The sequence below is a fragment of the Oncorhynchus clarkii genome, chromosome 4, assembly GCF_045791955.1.
Source record: "Oncorhynchus clarkii lewisi isolate Uvic-CL-2024 chromosome 4, UVic_Ocla_1.0, whole genome shotgun sequence".
Lineage (NCBI taxonomy): Eukaryota > Metazoa > Chordata > Actinopteri > Salmoniformes > Salmonidae > Oncorhynchus > Oncorhynchus clarkii.
In genome coordinates this window covers 20,830,612-20,844,809 of record NC_092150.1, presented here as the reverse complement: position 1 = coordinate 20,844,809, position 14,198 = coordinate 20,830,612, and the positions used below count along the sequence as shown (strand labels likewise).

The window sequence follows — 14,198 nt, the reverse complement described above, 5'->3', positions numbered from 1 at the left end:
GATTTCATGAGTTGGATTTTTATAGTAATTTATTTGAATTTGGCGCTCTGCATTTTCACTGGCTTTTGGCCAGGTGGGACACTATATCTATATCACTACACATATCCCAGAGAGGTAAAAACAGACGGGAGAGGGAGTGGGATGAAAATCATTAATCAAAATAAATGTTTTCATTTACCTTTTTTATGGGATACACAAGGCAATTCTAGGTCTTGTGGCATATTCTGGTTAAACTATCCCAAATTCAATGGACTTGAATACAACCCTCTTGCATACACAGTGCATTCTTCCATCACATGTGAAGTGCACTCTTCCATCACGTTCAGCTGATTCTCAAGATCTTGCACACTAATGAGATGCTACATGCTTTCTGGTAGTTGATTACAATACTGGGCGGGGTGAATATATTTTATAAATGACATACATTATTTTTGTTAACTAGTAAATAGTAGCCAACAGCAAAATGTGTTTAAATAATTTCCAACTTGTTAACAATTTCTGCTAGTTAGTTTTTGCTACCATGTGGGTTTTAGCTTGCTTCAGCCTGCTAACTGAGGAGTGTTAAATTCCCCCGTTCCCATACATGTTTCATTACAATTTTTCTAATCTTTACAGGAAAACGACACAGCACTATCTGATGTGTGGAGACATTTCAATGCAGCTAATGTAGAAGGAAAAGCTGTGCACATTTGCAAATACTGTGCCAAATCATATGTGAAGAATGCAACAAAGATGGAGAATCATCAGGCCAAGTGCATAAAGTTCCCTCAGCGCTCACAACAAGCAACCTCTGACAAAAGTCCCTCTACTTCTATTCGAGGTGAAAATTATGAATCAGACACCTTATCGATAGCAATAGCTCATGGTCCTCCTGTAATCAGAAGTTGTTTTTGACCCAATGGGGGAAAGTAGTCAGAAATGCTGATGAATGTCATGCTAGAGCTGTGTATGCAATTTGTTCACCTCTGATGCTTACAGGCAATGTGTATTGGAAGAGATTTCTGAACGTTCTTCACCTAGCATACACCCCTCCAACCAGACATGCTTTATCTACTAATTTGCTGGATGCAGAGTTGGGTGGTGTTGTCATGTTTGACAGTCTCCTGGAAGGGAAGGAGTCTCTCCAAGAAATGGCTATATTGGGATATTCTTGATGGGGCTGATATGGACAGCCCCATCAAGAGGATCCTCCTGGATGATGCATTTTGGGAGAGAGAGGTAAGCAGCCTGAAACCTTTAGCATTTGCCATTGTACGGATTGAGAGAGACAATGCCATCCTGTCTGATGTTCAGACTCTACTTGCAGAGATGTAAGAGAAGAAATCCCTACTGCCCTGCCCACTTCACTGTTGCTCCAAGCAGAGGAAACTGCAGTTCTGAAATACACGCCACAGCATTCATGTTGGACCCCAAGCATGCTGGCAAGAGAATCCTGTCTGGTGCAGAGATCAACAAGGCCTATGGTGTCATCACCACCGTGTCTCGCCACCTTGGCCTGGATGAGGGCATGGTTCTTGGCAGTCTTCAAAGGTACACTTCCAAGCAAGGGCTTTGGGATGGGGATGCAGTATGGCAGTCGTACCAACATATCTCATCAGCCGCCTGGTAGATCTGAGGCTCTTTCCCCTGTTACCTCCATCCTCCTCCAAATCCCAACAACAACAAATCCCAACAACATCAGCTGCCTCAGAGCGCAACTGGTCCTTGTTTGGGAACACACACCAAAGCATGCAACAGGCTGATCAAGATTTATGTCCGTTGAAAACACTCTGCTAATTAGTGTCAGATGATGACAACGGTCCCGTTCACGGGATGGGGTGTCACTAGAGGTTAAAGGTACAGTCAACTTGGTGTATGTAAACTTCTGACCCACTGGAATTGTGATAGTCAATTATAAGTGAAATAATCTGTTTGTAAACAATTGGAAAAATTACTTGTGTCATGCACAAAGAAGATGTCCTAACCAACTTGCCAAAACTATAGTTTATGAGCAAGAAATATGTGGAGTGGTTGAAAGACGAGTTTTAATGACTCCAACCTAAGTGTATGTTAAACGTCTGACTTCAAGTGTGTGTGTATACACACACACACACACACACACACACACACACACACACACACACTTTATTTTAATAAAATCAACTAATATATATATATATATATATATATATATATATATTACCTGAGCTTGGCTGATGCTTTAAGCACACTGTTTGATTAAATATGCAAGACAAAGGACTCAAGATAGCCTAACCAGAAGAAAAAGAAAAGGTTCCCGACCCTCCTCCTCCTGCTGGCCTTCACAGATTCTGCAGTTAAGCTCCTGAAGTTGCCGGTAATAGGCTACACCAGGGGTCGGCAATTTATCTTACCATTTATGCTGATCTGCGTGATAGTTATAATTTTCATATGAACATTTTCATGGAACAGTTAATTTATAATAGTCTTTGTATCTAAACAAAATAATCTAAATTCTTTCTAAATGAACATTATACAAATCTAAAAGTAACTTCTATTGGCATCTATGTAAAATTAGCTGCCAGCTGTGCCATCAGAGTCCCTGGGTTCGCGCCCAGGCTCTGTCGTAACCGGCCGCGACAATTGGCCAATTGGGCTTGGTCAGTAGGGGTGTCCTTGTCTCATCGCGCACCAGCGACTCCTGTGGCGGGCTGGGCGCAGTGTGCGCTAAGGTGGCCAGGTGCACGGTGTTTCCTCCGGCGCATTGGTGCGGCTGGCTTCCGGGTTGGATGCGCGCTGTTTTAAGAAGCAGTGCGGCTTGGTTGGGTATCGGAAGACGCATGACTTTCAACCTTCGTCTCTCCCGAGCCCGTACGGGAGTTGTAGCGATGAGACAAGATAGTAGCTACTACAACAATTGGATACCACGAAATTGGGGAGAAAAAGGGGTACAATTTAAAAAATTAAATTAAAAAATAAATATTGCAGCCTGTAGGTAGAGCCTGAAAAATAAATATCCTCTAACACCACACTGGCTACACATGGCCTGTCTGCAACAAACTTTAAACACTGGATCATCTATCAACTGTGTCTGGCCTGAAAGCTAGCAAACTTGGAACATCGTATAAAATATTCTGGGGCCACTTACATGCAACTCCTGCTATCAGAACACAAAGATCTCATTGAAAAGGAGGGGTCTAGACCCACAAATGTCACTTTGTGGTCTGATCGTGTTCAGATCTGGCTGACCACTTCAGGTGGTGGTCAGGGATGCATTGTGTACGGATTTCTCCTCAGTCTGGATGCAATCGGGCTAATGAAAGCGTGTGGGTGACATCAGCGGGTGACATCAGCACTCCTCGCACAAGTCTCCAGAAAACCTGTGTTTTAGGACCGAGAGGCACCTTTTCATTAGAACTTTGGAAGAAATACATTCCTAGCGTGTTAGGAATCTGTTTGCTATTTTGTGTTTGGCTAGAGCTATGCTAACCCATTTGCAATCCCTTTAGCGTTGCTTGCTAGCTACAGAGTTTAGTTGGCTAGTGCCTATTCCACTGTTTGTAGAATGCATACTGGCTTTTGGTTATAGTGCAGGAAAAGGGAATCCAGACACACCGTGGACACATTTAAATGTAGGTTTAGATGCACGACGTGTCAGTAACTCCATGATCAGAATACTAAACCTGCATGAACTGTCAAGTCTAGACACTGCCTCAGTTTTCAGTGAGTTTGGCACCGGCACAGCTGTAGGCTATTTGTGCAAAGTAGAAATCAGGTATATTATGACGCTTCCACTGGTCAGAGCATTACATTTTCCCTTTCGTGCAGAGTGGTTATCGAAAGGGAGAGCAAACAGCCTGTCGACCAAACAATCAACTACATGGGGTCAGCCCTAATTTACATAGAACTGTGCAAGGTGACAGCCTGATAGGACTACAGTATGTGCACCCTACTTTGAGGGACGAACAATCAGTCACAGGAGAATGAAGATGCTCACGGCCAGCCCGCTCATTAAAGGATTAGGCTGCCGCCTATGGCTAAACTGACCAAGACGCACCTCTAACAACAAATATACCCTAAATTCTGCCCAAAAACAATGACAAATCTCTCAACCAGTGACATACAGGCTTTTTGTGAGTGCTGATGCCGCCCTGTGATAAGCAGTGCCCACTTTGTCAAAGGCAGGTGTGAAAAAATATTTTGCTTCTCCAATCCCAGCTCGCCTTTCCAGGCTGCTGTTGAAGACGCATCGCTGCGGTGCGCCACCAACATTACGTCAAAAAAGTTAACATAAATCATGTTATGGTAGAACGAGTTTGTGGCCTTTTCTGTAGCCTACAGGTTGGAGATAAAAATGTATGACAATGTAATGAGACGGACACTTTTTACATCATGCAGGTTTCTATAATCAAATAGCCTAACCTAATTGGAGCTCAATAAAATAAATGCGCTGTCATGTCAACAAAACTTAGTAAAACATCTTTTTGTTGGTGTTTTACAAACGGTAGGCTTACCAGACGGGGCTGCACCTCAGTAAATCCGGAAAATACTTATTTTCAACGAGTGGGAAAATGTATTTTAAAAACACCTTTTCAACATCATTTTGCTTACTGGGACTTTTAGTTTTGCAAGGCAGCCCTGAAACCTCCACGCAGTTGCGTGCACACATTTAAATGGGTGTTATAGTAAATACATGTAATTTAACCATAACAATGTATTTATTACCTGTTAATGTGACCCTCCTGTAGGTTCACTCCAACCCCTGTTGTAATTAATCTGATTCAGTTTATAACCAGCTAAGGTGCGCTAGAGTGGGGTTGGAGGGAAAACCTACAGGACAGTAGCTCTCCAGGAACAGGGTTGGAAAGCCCTATATGTAGCCCATGTATCTGATGCGGTCTGACCAAGAGTAAGACATGCCATACTCTTTTTGGCCAGACAGCATCACATGGCCTACACATACTGAGACAGAGGGGCGCTGTTTCGATCGCTCAGATGCATTATGTGCGATTGATGATTCTGTCTGTGCCCCTCTCTGTCATGTAAATAAATGACCAATATTTAAATATGGTATGGGGGGGGGGGGGACTGAAAGCAACTAGTTTGCAGTGTTGAGTGAACTACATTTAGTTCCAACTAGAAATGGAACTACATTTCACTGTAGCTTGGTGGTAGTTGACCTAAATTCAACTCATGGTAGTGTTTTCAGTAGTTAATGACTTTTTACTTCGGTTAACATCCGATTCCAGAGTGTTCAATGTATGCAATTTATTATATTTCAGACTTAGATATGATAATTTCTCACGAAGTAGTTTGGATGTAGTGGACTACTTTCTCAAAGTAACTTTAGTTAACTATAGTTTTGTTAATTAAGGGTAGCTTTAATTTAAGGGTAGCTTTAATGAAGCTTAACTTCCAGTGTGAAGTAACTGATTGCTTGGTCAACTATACATTTTCAGAGTAGCTTCCCAACACTTGAATGGCACGCATCTATCTACTCGCTGTTGGTTAACTGGCCGAACTACCGGCAAAGCCTGAATAGAAATTCCTCGAATATCTCTTCTACCGGTACCTAGCTGATTAGCTAACGTTAGCAAAGGCTGTCAAGCCAGCAGTCGCGTGCAAACAAAAGTAACGTTAGCTACAATTAGCCACTGTTCTAGGTAAGGTTAACCAAATTAGCTTAAAAGTTTAAATATCCCCGTTTCAATTAAGATATTCCATTTCAATTAAGAGCTCCATAGTGAACAAACACTGTAGCTTCTCTACCTGTAACTACCGCTTGGTAAACTAGCCAGCTATAGTAACGTTCGCTACACAATTTCTGAGTCAGCATCACGCGTTCAACACGATATCGTTAGTTAACTTGTGTTTCCAAAAATTATTAGCTAGTAAGTTTACGAAGATAATGTTAGCCCTTACCGCCAATTCAAAACAATCAACCGTTTCCTGCAGGTAACTTCAGCGTTGCAAACTTTGGCGCTGAAGTTGTTGATTAGGGAATAGAGAGAGAGACACGTTCACTTCACTTCCCTGAGCTTCAAGTGTGCGCGTACTGATTCTTTGTGAGGAGAATGTGACGTGGCGGAGTTTCATTCGGTCATGTAACTTGAAACTGAAAGATATGTATCCGACTTATTTTGACTGTACTAACATATTGGTCTCTGTGGAGAAAATTCGTGTTTTAAATCCCAGGTGAAATCAGGGTTGACAGTACAGGTAGCCTAGTGGTTAGGGGCGGCAGGTAGTCTAGTGGTTAGAGCGTTGGGCCAGTTACCGGAAGGTTGCAAATCCCCGATTGACAAGGTAAAAATGTATCGTTCTGCCCCTTAACTGCCGTCAATGAAAATAAGAATTTGTTCTTAACTGACTTGCCTAGTAAAAAAGTAGCAATGACTGGAAGAGGACCATATTGAGAGGCACTAGCAGCTATGGGAAACCTATGGGCTGGCAATGTCCTATTTAGACTAGAGGTTACATTTATATTTATTACACACATGACTTATATCAGCATTATTGTTGATTCTTTTTTTGTGTTGACCTTTAAGCAATAGATGCTTTTTTCTTCAGAATTCATTGACATCATTCACTCATCCATATACTTATATGTACATATATATGTACATATTCTCATTCACCTCTTTATACAGTGCCTTGCGAAAGTATTCGGCCCCCTTGAACTTTGCGACCTTTTGCCACATTTCAGGCTTCAAACATAAAGATATAAAACTGTATTTTTTTGTGAAGAATCAACAACAAGTGGGACACAATCATGAAGTGGAACGACATTTATTGGATATTTCAAACTTTTTTAACAAATCAAAAACTGAAAAATTGGGCGTGCAAAATTATTCAGCCCCCTTAAGTTAATACTTTGTAGCGCCACCTTTTGCTGCGATTACAGCTGTAAGTCGCTTGGGGTATGTCTCTATCAGTTTTGCACATCGAGAGACTGACATTTTTTCCCATTCTTCCTTGCAAAACAGCTCGAGCTCAGTGAGGTTGGATGGAGAGCATTTGTGAACAGCAGTTTTCAGTTCTTTCCACAGATTCTCGATTGGATTCAGGTCTGGACTTTGACCTGGCACCTGGATATGTTTATTTAGTTTGCTGCACTGAAAGTAAAGGGGCTGAATAATTTTTGCACGCCCAATTTTTCAGTTTTTGATTTGTTAAAAAAGTTTGAAATATCCAATAAATGTCGTTCCACTTCATGATTGTGTCCCACTTGTTGTTGATTCTTCACAAAAAAATACAGTTTTATATCTTTATGTTTGAAGCCTGAAATGTGGCAAAATGTCGCAAAGTTCAAGGGGGCCGAATACTTTCGCAAGGCACTGTATGTACATATTCTCATTCATTGCTTTAGATTTGTGTGTATTAGGTAGTTGTTGGGGAATTGTTAGAGTACTTGTTAGATATTACTGGAACTAGAAGCACAAACATTTCGCTACACTCGCATCAACATCTGCTAACCATGTGTATGTGACCAATAAAACTGTATTTTATTTGACATCAACAGCTGCACATGAACTTTCTTGTGGTATAGACTTCTACTCTCTAGCTCTGGCAATACCCAATGAATGAATTACCATAGATGTTTTATAAATTATGTGAATTGTTGCAAGAAACAAATGGCACAAATCTGCAGATTGCTGGATCCTTCACACATATATCTGAAATTCGTGACCAAATGTAAACGTTTGTGGCTTTTACCAGAGATTAACAAGGTCATAGCGCCCTCTAGTGGTCGATTGCCTTAGTGGGCGGAGTCAATGCAGTATTTCCGCCCTCGTTTTTTATTTTTTTTGCGACTGACGTATGAAGGAGAGGGTAGCAACAGTTGCCTCGAGACCCCCGCACGCCATAGTGACTGTAGCCGTGGAGACAGTTACTTACCAACGGGTGCAACACTCAGCAACAGCAGCAGCAGAAGCAACTGGAACTCAACGAGCAAGTGAGAGAGGGGAAAGAGAGCACAGCCAGGGCAGAACTTATACAAGGCAAAGGTGAATATATCTTTACGGAGTTGAGACGATACATTTATTTTAATTTGGGATAATGATACTGTGGTATTGAATGCACGCCAATCTCTCTTTCATACCGTAGTAGATAACGTTACTTTCCCTTCGTCACATCCACCCCACGAATCTTCTGTCAAGCAGCTACCTAACGTTAACTAGCCAGTTAACTAAGCTAATGTCGTTTACTCCATTAAACGCGATTGTTTGTCTGCCATTACTATAAGTTTACCAGCAAGTGAACTATCGTATTGCTAACTATTTAGCCAAGTTAGTTCCATATTTGTACACATTTTTCAATTTTTATACACGGGTTTAAACCTTGTGCCAGGTTGTGTGCATAATTTAATTGTCGGTTTATTCTGCTATAATATGCCTGCTCTGAAGCTGCCAAGCTAGTTAGCTACAAGTTGTACAGTAGATAGCTAACGTTAGCTAAAAGAGCTCATAACATGAACATTTTGTAGAATTTTACTTCGTGGATGTGACTGACAACTTGCTGAAATGTTGCCTAACTCAATTTAGCTAAGTTAGCTCGATTATTCATGGTACCCACAAATTCATTCACCTACTGTACTAACTGTTTATCGCAGAGCCAACCGATTTAGCCAACATTAGCTAGCTGCCAGCTGGGTCAGGTAACATAGGCATTAGTCTACCTTAAATAGCTAAGCCTAGCTATTCCAAAATTGGGCAGACAATTATTATGTTTCACCAAAACCCATCTCCAATATCTGATTACTAACTTTGATATACGTTATTAATATTAACTCATGAAGAGACCCATTATAGTGCTGTTAAATTTCGACGTGTTAGCTGAATTAAATAATCAGTCGTTACTCGTTCTACTTTTTAAACATGGAACAGTGGCGCGAGCTCATCTCCAATAGCTCACTAACAGTGAGTAGTCATTATTTGCTAGCTGTGTTTATTACCTATCCTGTTACACAACAACAAACGGAAAGCTTGCCAGCTTACTGGTTATATCACATTCAGGGTGCCACTGTCGTGTCGATCTCGTTTTGGGAAAGGGGTGCATTGATGGAACAGTTTATTTGGCATGCTTTTTTCTTTTAGTAGGAGGCTGTGTAAAAGCTGATTGGACCGCTGTAAGTAGGCTAAGCCAAGGCAAATAGTAATTCTACTATAACACGTTAATAACCAATAGTAATGCAATTACCGAATCATATTCTTAGCTAACTACAAATATTTCCATATTTTCTACACCTACGATTAACCAAAAAGATGTAACAGCTAGGTGGTGCTATGATAGTTATTCCTCCTCAGTGGTTATTTTCTAAATAGTGGCTAATTATTTTGAGTGGTTTAATATAGTTATCCCATGTGAAATTTGAGACATCACACCTTTGATACAAATATACTTATTATTTATTATACCATTCAGCTGAATGTGGAATCCTAAACTGTGCCCCAGATCAAAAAATCTCAAAGAATCAGATGGACATCAGGAGACATTGACTTTAACAGCTTGACTCTGCTTGTCTGACCTCAGTCCAATTTTCTAGGAACAGTTCATCACCATTCACCACGGTGATGTTACACTTGTTTAACAGAGCCAGGGCAGTTGATGAGTTCTATCCAAGATAGTGACATTTTGGGGCGGCAGGTCACCTAGTGGTTAGAGCTTTGGGCCAGTAACCAAAAGGTTGCTGGATTAAATCCCAAAGCTGACGTGATAAAAATCTGTCTTTCTGCCCCTGAACAAGGCAGTTAACTCACTGTTCCCTGTTAGGTCGTCATTGTAAATAAGAATTTGTTCTTAACTGACTTGCCTAGTTAAAAATATATATATATTGTCCTGGTGTCAGTTCTCATTAGGTGTGCTGCGCTTTATACTTATCTTTAGAGCCGAGTGCCCATACTAGTGAAAACCATGAGGATAATAGGCACGGAAGTGGTTAATGCAATGACTACAGCGAAGCCCTTCTCTCTACTCTGATATTGCATTAATTTCTTGTCAAATAATTTGTCTCCACTGACAATTTGTATGCAGTTTGGTTGAGGTGCCTTTCAATTTTTTTGGGGGGGGGTCTCTGGTCCCCACTGAGTTCACCCTGATCTAATGACAGCTGTCAGACGCTCCTTTGTGAGACCTGTTTGCTGTAGTGGCAACAGTTCTTAATAATCTTTGTCGCATAAAAATGCACTCTTTTAATTAACTATTTTAATTAAAATATCTGTTTTCTGGTAATGGAATATACCGTCACAGGTGCACTTCCACATAGGATGCCTCTTCCCAGGCAGAGAACTGAATGATTCATGTTGAGATGTATTATTGATGAAGCCCAATACCTGTTTCCTTTCATCTGAAATGGGGAGTATATTTTGTGTATTTTCATTAGCCAGCCTGTATATTTATGAGAGTTAGGTTGATGGTGGCTTTTTGAGTGCCATCTGTTAATGGGTCTTTTGTTGAAGGTTGTTAGCCTGCTACTCCACTAAATAGGCCTATAGGGACTGTGCTCATAAAGTTTCCTTCAAAATGAAGTTTCTTGCAGTCTAATCCTTATTTTACTAATGCACCCTGATCTTGAGTAAGGATAAAATCAATGTTTAAGGGATTACTGCACTTGTTTTGACAAATAAGGGTACTTCTGAAAGAATCTAGCTTTGATTGGTCTACAAATAAATAATGTCCCTGAACCTCCATGCAGCCAGAATCTGATCATGCTGCTGTTATGTTTACATGGCAACTTGATATATAAATACACCCAAAGTCATGGAAAGAGAGTGGATGGGGTGGGCCAGAGGGTAACGTGTTATTCTTTTAAAAGTCAGTGTTTTTAATCAGGTTATTTTCATCTCCCTGGATGTGGCGGGTGTACATAGTTTTGGCTTGCAGAAGCAGGTCAAGTGGAAAAGGTGCTCAATAGAGGAGAGTAATACGGAATGGAAAGAAGCTGGTACTGACTAGTTAAACCCATTCTTAGGTTTTGTACTGATTGTGTTTTGGGAAGTGGGTCTTTCTTGTGCTCCATTGAAAATGATATGTTTACTCTTGAGTTGCCTTCTTAATCAACAAACATCAAAAACCTTTTAAGGCATGCTCAAGCAACAACAAAAAACATTTGGATCAGTTGAAAGAATACATGCTGTTTGAGTTTACTGGGTAACTTTCAACATATATTTTCTTTTGGTCTGCCAGTGTCTTCATTATTGACACAGCCTGCAGCCTGTGATTGTGGTCATGCTTCGGTGCCTCCCAGCGATGAATGCCACTGTGACCTGTGATTCACCACTGCCGCCTGTGGTCCAGGTTTAGTCCTGTCTGTACTCTTCCTATGGACCCCTGTCCTAAGTATCCACTTTGGCGCTGCTTTTGTGATTATTTTAGCAGTATCCACAGTAACCCTATACCATATTGAGGTTTTAAGGGACTCGTCCCTGGTACAATGCAGCTCTCAAATGGGCAGCTGCAGTGGTCCCTGTGGGGGGGGTGCGGGTCGTCAAATGTCCACTGTGTGTATGTGTTCATGCTGTATTTAGCTAATCTGGATGAGGTCCAGCCCCGAGGAGAGGTGCTCAGTCTAATACCTGGCCAATCACTGCCTGTTATTGAGAGTCTGCACAAACTCAGACCACAAACTCAGACCAACAATGTTAACATAAGAACATAATTTTTTCAAAGAATTGTCATCAAGACAGAGTAGGCTACTCTCGATTGCAGGCAATGGTTCACTGCTGGAGCATTTGCCAGAACTCAATCAATGTGTGGTGCTGATATGGCCCATTTTTTTGGACACTGGAGTTATCATCCATTAAATTATTTTTGTAACTTTTGATTCGCATCCTATTTTAAAAGCCAATAGTTGGCGCACTAGCAGCAGTGTGCCTAATTTATGTAGATGTCATCACTGTTGTTTTTACAGTTATGGTGTTAAGATCCAAGAGCATTTAAAATTTGAATTCGTCCTTGCTGTGCTTACTGAGCCATCTGGTCTCTGTACATTTGATTATCTGACATTAACTCTGTTTTTAATGAGATTTGCCAAACCTCGAGTCAGAAATGTCATGAATTCACTGAACAGAGCAGAGGCACACAGAAGATGAATACCTTTGGGGAGTTGTTAATGTGTACATGGGAAGTAATCGTGTGGTGGTTTTCTACATAAGAAAGGGGCAGTTTTTCCTCTGTTATTACAGTTAACTCCGTTAACTCAGCCACCACTTGTACAAAACGAACAAGTGTCCATGTCAACTGTCCATGTGCAGTAAATCTGTTTTGTCTTGCAGACAGTGTTAAGTTGTCGACACAGGCAGTGCAGTTTGGAAATAACAAAGTAGGCTTTTGTCTCCAAGCTACTGAGAAAGTCTCACCAGGTAGAAAAAAAGTTGCCCATGATTGGCTCTCAGTAGCAACAGGTTAAAACTTGTTGTGGAATGAAATGTTTTTCAGTTGTTTTCACTCTCACGTCACCAGGGCCATTCTTTACATTCCACCTGGTTTGTAATCATAGCTACACAACTCCCACAAACAGCAGACAGGGTTCTGACATTTGCATCACAATGATGGCCCCCCCCTCAACTTTTTTCAGCAAGGGACAGTTGACCACCCCAACCCTCTCCACTTTCTCTCTCTAGTTCTTTTCTTTTGTGGAATTTTCCTTAGTCAAAATATACATTTTTATGTCGACGTTTTCATTTCTCATTTTAAAAAAGCAACAAGTATGCCCGCATTACTGTACATAGCGTTTAGATAAATGCCCCTGATAATTGGCATATATTATATATTATAACAAGTATAACCATGAACTTGCTTTAAAATAATAACTGTCCATTGAGAATAGATTTGCTTAGATTTGTGAGCAGGCAACTTACTGTTTCTTTGAGGTCTGCGTTTGTCTGCAGGGCTGCACTTCAGAAGCCATTCAATAAGATGATTTGACAAGGAACAGGGGCAGAGGAGGCTCGCAGGTGTAAGGCTTCCTGGGTTTAGGGCTGAAAGTGGGCTGTGGTGGTCATGAAATTTTGTCAGGCGGTGTCATGGTAATTGACCGTTAATTAACATAAACACATTTAGCATCTCCTGGCTTCCACCATCTACATTTGAAAAAAAGTCCAATATATCCATTTAATATAACCTACACCATTACAATAAATTATTTATTTTATACATGTCTAAAGAAACATGATATGAATAAAATGTTGTCTATTTCAGAAGAACAGAATAGCATACTCTGAGTTGTCCTTGTGTTAGGCCCTGATCTGGCTATGCCAAATGGCTGTGAGCTACACTAGTTCATTTAGCTTAGAATTGCATGGCATTATTTTATAGTATGAAGAATACAATTGAACAAAGCTGAATAAAATAGAAAGGACATTTTCCCCAAATTATTTGAAGGAGTGCGCACATGCGGCTATTCTGTGTTGAATGGTTAACAAAGAAACAGGTCCTCCTATTTGCTTAATTTAGAGTTATTTATACAACTTTAGTTGTGATACAAATGCTAGGCTATATGTTTAGACCTTTAATACATTCTAAGGCTGCATGATGCCACTAATGATTATTAGATTTTTTTTGCATGAAAGGCATGAGCTCTGCTTTGTTTTTTTTGCACGGGCTGCACAGTCTCTCTCTACATCAGTCTCTCATTCACATTTTGACAAGCACTTGATAATGCCCCGAATTTCCCGGCAGCACCCCCTTTGTGTGGCTGTAATGCCCCCTAAAAAATCCATGCCTTTTGCAACCAGTGGCCGTTGTGCCCTTGGGCTGAATATAATAATTATATTTCTCTTCTCCAGGCTGCATGTTCTGAAGCACTTCTCACTCACATGGCTCTCTCAGATAGCTCAATTCTTATTAGCCAATGCCCGTCACGTGATCCAGTCCTTCTCACAGGCTACAAGTGACGACGGACACATCGGGGACGCAATTGCGCATGTCCTTATCGAATTCTTAGGCTCCTATTGAAGATGTTGGAATAACTGTCCACATTTACTTTTTTGTCAGCCAACAAGATGAGTAGGCCTAAAGAACAGCAAAAGCACTAGCCTATGTCAATCTACTATCTCCCATAGTACAAAGGTTGACCTATTCTGTGCAAGATAAATATTCCAAACATAGTCTGGAACAGTTGTGGGATGCGATAGATCCCAAATTAATACAACCACTCGCATCAATTTTTTTTTAAAGCAATGAGGCTGGCACAACAGATCAGAACGTTTATCTTAAAATGTTGATAAACTATTAGGCTA

The 14,198-nt window shown here is 40.8% G+C and overlaps 2 protein-coding genes across 5 annotated transcripts in view; one reads left to right on the top strand and one right to left on the bottom strand.

The window, feature by feature from the left end:
* The window catches only part of LOC139406578 (long-chain-fatty-acid--CoA ligase ACSBG2-like), a 68,898-nt gene extending 62,749 nt beyond the window's left edge, over window positions 1–6,149 (bottom strand). The window contains exon 1 of the mRNA XM_071149314.1: window positions 5,881–6,149. The gene's annotated coding sequence lies outside the window, so the exon portion shown is untranslated. The remainder of the gene's footprint in view (window positions 1–5,880) is intronic.
* A 1,650-nt stretch (window positions 6,150–7,799) lies between these two features.
* The window catches only part of LOC139406576 (DNA-binding protein RFX2), a 66,108-nt gene continuing 59,709 nt past the window's right edge, over window positions 7,800–14,198 (top strand). For 2 of the 4 annotated variants that reach the window (XM_071149310.1, XM_071149308.1), the window contains exon 1: window positions 7,827–7,967. The gene's annotated coding sequence lies outside the window, so the exon portion shown is untranslated. Of the gene's footprint in view, window positions 7,968–14,198 lie in introns of all 4 variants that reach the window. The other 2 variants (XM_071149309.1, XM_071149311.1) reach the window with 2 other exon arrangements.